The sequence below is a fragment of the Cervus canadensis genome, chromosome 11 (genome assembly GCF_019320065.1).
Source record: "Cervus canadensis isolate Bull #8, Minnesota chromosome 11, ASM1932006v1, whole genome shotgun sequence".
Lineage (NCBI taxonomy): Eukaryota > Metazoa > Chordata > Mammalia > Artiodactyla > Cervidae > Cervus > Cervus canadensis.
This window is the reverse complement of record NC_057396.1, coordinates 3,248,225-3,254,224: the sequence shown is the minus strand read 5'-3', so window position 1 is coordinate 3,254,224 and position 6,000 is coordinate 3,248,225. Positions and strand designations below refer to the sequence as shown.

The following is a 6,000-nucleotide window of genomic DNA, read 5'->3' as shown; positions in this document are numbered from 1 at the left end:
ACCACCTTCCCCAGAGTTCTTCCTAGCCATACTGCCATGCTGCTTAGAAAATATTTAAAGGCCCAGCTTGAAATAAAAAAGGCACAGCTAATTCATGCTGCAGGTACTTCTAGATGCACACTAGATTAAAGTAGTGAGTATGTGGATTTTATTAATTGGTAAGATTTGCCCTTATACCTGTTTACAGAGAAAATGACATGCATATTATACGAAAGCACATTTTGTATCTGTGATTACAAAACATTGAGAAGAAAGCCATCTCCAAAGAAAATTCTGTTTGTTAGCTACCAACAATTTAGCTGACTCACTTCATTCCTTTTCTCTTTCTTTTGGAAAAACTTGCCCAGCCAACCACAAAATGGCTCTGAGAGACACAGGTCCCAGCAGGACAAGAGACAAATATTCTCCTCTTCACAAGAATGCCCCTTCCTTCAAAGGTATTTACTTGAAATCTCTCTTTGCTATTTTCACATCAATCCTGAAGTTATTTTCCAGCAGAATATATATACATTTTAATCAACATTATCTCAAGAGGAAATGCTATACTCTAATTACTGGCTCAAGAATTGTGATAAGTACAATTGCCTGACAGTCATAGTTTTGTTAACTGTATGATTGCTGTTCGTGCTTTGTTTATTCAAAAGTCATGTTATTATCATCGGCAGATAATTAGCATTTACTTCCAGTATTCAGAGCATCAGCAAGGCAGTGCCATGCTGGCCAGTGATTTTGTTTAACATGCTACGTTACAGTCCTCGGTGCAAGGAGGTCATGCCTACCCAGTATTACCCTGTGTGATGGAGATTAAGATGATGAAAGGTTACCTTTTGTGATGCCTTAGAAAAATGTAACAAATTAAAGGGAAATCAAGAGTTGCTCAATATATTCTACAAAACACAGTACTTGCTCTGTCCTTTTTCTTATTCTTCCTATATTTTAGCTTCACACAAGAGAAATCACCTCTGGCTTATAGTGAATACTACATTAAAAAAAAAAAAAAATTGAACCATAAAACATCAGAAGGCAGTATTGTTTACCAGTGTTGTGTAGAGCCACAGAGTAGCCCAAGGCAGAAGTCAATAGTACTGATACTGTTTCTGCTTAAAATGTTGCTATTTTATTCCCTTTTGTAAGGATTTTTGCATTAATTTAATTTTTAAAGATATCATATTGAAATATTATTTATCTTGATTGCTAGTTTTTTAACATCCGCTTAAATTTTGTGCCAAGACTAGAACCTTACCCTAGGCTTGGCCCTGTCATTAGAAAGGTGATAATCTATTTAACAGCTAAGAAAAGAAAAGGCTGAATTGCCACTGTGTTTTGAGAAAAAGGGGAAAAAAATGACAGATTGGATTTTCATGAATTGGAAATCAAAGCTAATAGGATGTGGATGTGAAGCTGACTCTTGAAGCTGCAGGGAGTAGGAGGAATGCTGTGATCTTTCTCAAAAGGCTCTTCTCTTTCTTAAAATCATCTTGTAAAAGACAAGCCTTTGCTACAATTCAACTTTATTAGTTTAACTGGATTTTGTTTTAATACGTCTTCTATATGGTAATTCACAGCTTGAATCAAAGGTGACTTTTAATGCCCATGATTTAGAAGCTGAGAACCAAGTGAGGTGGTAGCTATTCTTCCTAAATGCCAGTCAATAGGATTGCTGTGAGCTTACTTTCAAACTAAGACTTCATCCTGGGAGTGGTGGCTTCCTTTTTCATTTTCATCTTGAGGCCGTCCTTGGCACAAGCTTAGTTAGGAAGCTGGCTTTGGGGGAGAAACCACAGACTTCTGACTCACAGTTCATATGATACTGGGCAAAGTTACCTCTAAGTTCACTGTGTCTGTTTCTCTTCTGTTAAGAGACAGGAATAATATGTTTCTGACACACATACCTTATCAGGTTGTTTCCAAAGCAGTTCACATGAAGTTGCTTTATAAATTACGCATGGTCTTATTTATTATCATGGGATGACTAGGAAGTCACTAAGTCATACACAGGAAATGCTCACATAGATTTATCCATATGAAGTAAGCTGTAGTTAAGGAATGAATGTAGTTGCAATAAATGTATTGTAATTTTAAATGCCATCACTTACCATCTCCTCTCTCTATTTAGTCAGTGGAGATACAAATGGGCCCGATCAAGTATAGTCGATCTATGCCCAGTCAGCTCAGTGACCAAGCCACCTACCCTGACATGTGTTATTGCAATGGCCTCCTACCCGGTCCACCTGGCTACACTCTTGGCACACACACCTCTTCTCCCCACACCCCAGTCCCTGCCTCTGCTTACAATTTCTTCTCAGTCTTGCAGCCAAAAGAATGATTTTTAAATGTAAGTCAAAATGCATCACTTTTCTGCTCAAAACCTGGCAACGGTTGACCAATTCACTCAGCATAAAAGTCACGTTTCTCACAAGGCCTATAAGATTCTCCAGAATCTTATCCCACACCACTTGTCTGCATTGATCTTCCGTCACCTCCCACTTGCTTCCTACATCCCTGCCACATTGACCTCCTCTCTGGTCTTTGTCTCCATGTTTCCCTTGGGTCAATTACTTAAGTTCTCAGTTCCTCAGTTTCCTCATCTTTAAAATGGGCTTAATAATAGTAAGAACTTCAGGGGATCATTGTTAGGGTTAAGTTAGTTAAAATATCTAAAACAATGGTTACACACAGTATTTAAAATATTCAGTATTATCTTATTATCATAATTTTTGTTACCTTTATCTGATTTTTTTCAGAGTATCTGATGATTTAACTCTTGAACTGACAATAATCTCTGAAAGGGTCATATTACCTTGTTGCTTATTCATATGTAGCATCTTTTAGTCTCCATTTTTGGTAAATAAAACTCAGAAACTTCAAATACAATAAGGTTTTCCTGGCCTAACTCTTTCTGCTGTGTCTTACGTGCTCATAGTTTTCTCTGAATCCCCCTTTCTTTATTCTTTGGAAAAAGTTTTTTTTTTTTTTCTTTTCTATTTTCTCTTGTATTTTTTCTCTCAATTTCTGTTCAACGCCATTTTCCATTTTGCCTTCATATTTATAACCCAGCTTGCCCCACATTTTGCATCTTGCCTTCCACTCTCTGTCTTCAATTTTTTTCCACAATCTTCACTATACCTTCTTACTATCTCACATGGGAGCAAGGGCACATTCATTTAGACTCTCTAGAAATCTTGTATTTTGATAGAAAAAGACTGATTTTCTGGCAGTGTTAAAGATAGAGTAATTCCTTGAAGGAATGCATGATGGGGCCAGATTATAATCTGATAAGTGAAACTTGAATGCAAGATAAAGATGTGGTCACCAGGAAGACAAAGACTCGCTCCCTGATTCAGGGTTCTGGGTCAGAATAACTCCAGCAGCCAGACTGACTAGATTACAAGCTTCAAACCATGGGTCCATCTGTTATGTTTCCCTTGCCTGGGATGGAGACTGGAATCAGGTAGGAACTAAGCCTCCAGGTGGCCCTGAAGCATCCCACAGTGGGGTAGGCAAGACTGGGAAAGGCAGCGAGTGCTGGCAGGGACAAGGTGGTGAATCTGGGCAGGACCTTGTGAGACCTTCCCAGGGACAGACCCCCCATGTTCCCCACCTCCTGCTTACGAAAGGAGCTTCAGCCTCCCAGGACTTCCAAAGGGTAAATTTAATCAGAAAAGTGAAAAAATAAAAGAGGAAACAATAAAAATAAAATATAGCGAGGAGAAGTAAAATAAAAATAGGAGAAAAAAAACAAAAGAAAAAATCAAGCAAGTCAATAGTAGTTTAGCCACAAAACAAAGTCAAGGACCTAAGTTCATCCTCAAAGGCTATTGACAATATCCTGAGCCATATCCTTAAGTTACTCTACAGATGCTAAAACCTCCACCAGATGGAAGATGCTAACTGCATTATGATCATGAGCACATAGCCCTCAGACCTTCGCAACCCTGAAGACTGAGTAAGCTAACCCCCATGACATCACCCGGTTACCTCACCATCAACCAACTAAAGACTTGCTCATGAATTGACCAAGCACCTTGCAAACCACACCCCTCACCTTGCCTTCAAAACCGCTTCCCTGAAAGCATTGGGGAGCTCAGTACTGGAGCATAAGCTTCCCATTCCCCCTGCTTGACGCCTTGTACTAAAAGCTGTACTTTACTTCACCACAGCCTGGTGTCAGTAGATTGGCTTTATTGCGTGCTGGGCAGATGGATCCCAGTTTGGTCCAATAAGAGTGGCAGCAGAAAGCCAGTATGTTCACTCATCAGCCTTTTCTTGTTTTAATAGGTAGGACAGATCTATCTCACTCCATTTATATTTTGTGAAAGAGTTTAAGCTTAATAATTTTAAACCTCACATATGCATTCACCTTTCAAAAGCACAATTAAATGGAAATTAACCTTCTCTGTAGCTGGTATCTACAAGAAGCCAAGTGGTTTGGATCAAAATAGTTTTACCAATGCACTCGCAACAGCCGGTATCAGTAAAATGATAAGGAGAGAAAGAGAAATTCAGAGGAAAGAGCAGAGCTTGGGGATAGGTCTTGGAAATACAGAATAAGTGAGAGTGAAAACTGCAGTATTTAAGGAACCAGTATTCTTCTGTTCATTGAGTCAAGCTTCAGTTTTCTTGTTCTAATGATGGACATAGTAATTATTAATACCTCAGGAGCTGCTATAGGAATTAGATGAGATAGTATAGGAATGCCTTCACTGCAATGTCTAGCACATGGTTGAGTGCTTATAACAAATTGCCATAAACTTAGTGGCTTATAATCACAGACATTTATCATCTCACTATTCTGTCAGTCAGAAATCCAGAGACCATGTGGCTGATTTCTCTGCTCAGGGTCCCATGAAGCTAAAATCAAGGCATTGCCCTCTAGAGACTCGTCTAGAAAATAACTCAGGTCCTTGCTAGTTTCACCTGGGAATTGCTCTCAGAACTAGAGGCCACTCTCAAGGATAACGATGACATGGTCCCTTTCAAATTCAAAGCCCAAATCAGAGAATACCCCTCATATAGAATCTCTCTCATATGTTCAAGCTCTGTGTCTTCAGAGAAGGCTCACCTGATTAGGTCAGAACCACTAGAATAATCTCCATTTTAGGTACCTCAAAGCCAACTAACTAGTAACCTAATCACAAAAGTGCTATTTCATCAGTTCTCAGGTTCACCCACACTCAAGGAAAACAGATTGTAAAGTCAAGTATGAGGGAGGGGCTGGCAGTGGGCGGTCATCTTAGGAGTCTGCCTACAGCCGTGCCCATTAAAGGGTTGTTACTGTTGTTTGCTGCCAAGGTGTTAATTAGGTAGACTCCCATGTGGGAACAGTGTTCCCAGTTGATAAAAAGTCCATATTGTATGAGGAGGTATTCCATAGAAGTAAAACATGTGTATAACAGATTCTCATAAGTAAGGATGCCTGGAAAATTTAAGGGGATTAGCACTTCTTAACTTAGAGGTCTGAGGGGTGACTTAATGCTGAGCCCACAACCAACCGTATATGAAATCATATTTGGCTTCAAATCTGCTGTGGGCAGGAAAGGAGAAAATGTAAACTAGAGCACACAGTTATTATCTGAAGCACGCTGGATGGGGAGATAAAGCCAGGGATAAAGACTGTGAAACTAAATTTAGATGTCAAGGGGGCTGTTCAGTCTCTGAGTCTGGAAATCTTCTAAACTAGGGCAAATTGTCCAGTATTTGAGGTGGTTTGGGTAAGGTGCCACCTGAAGCTGAGAGGGGGACTGAGTGCTGAATACATTCCTCCAGGATTCTGCACCTAAGGGAGCAATGCACCTATGGAAGCAGCACTCTCCCAGGAGCCATCCTAACATTGGATTGTGTCTGTGAAAAAGAAGGAGGTCAAGTCAGGATTCCCTGACTAAAATTAGTTAATGCAAACAGTGAAAAGCCCAAGTATTACCAATATAACTTTTGGAAGCAATAACAGAAAGAAGAGCTTTAAAAGAATAAGCAGGAAAATAACTTCTGAGCCTGTCTACC

The 6,000-nt window shown here is 39.6% G+C and overlaps 1 long non-coding RNA gene across 1 annotated transcript in view; it reads left to right on the top strand.

Moving 5' to 3' along the window:
- The first annotated feature begins 372 nt into the window (after nt 1-372).
- LOC122450385 overlaps nt 373-6,000 on the top strand; it is a 32,093-nt gene continuing 26,465 nt past the window's right edge. The window contains exon 1 of the long non-coding RNA XR_006272109.1: nt 373-437. This is a non-coding gene — a long non-coding RNA (uncharacterized LOC122450385). The remainder of the gene's footprint in view (nt 438-6,000) is intronic.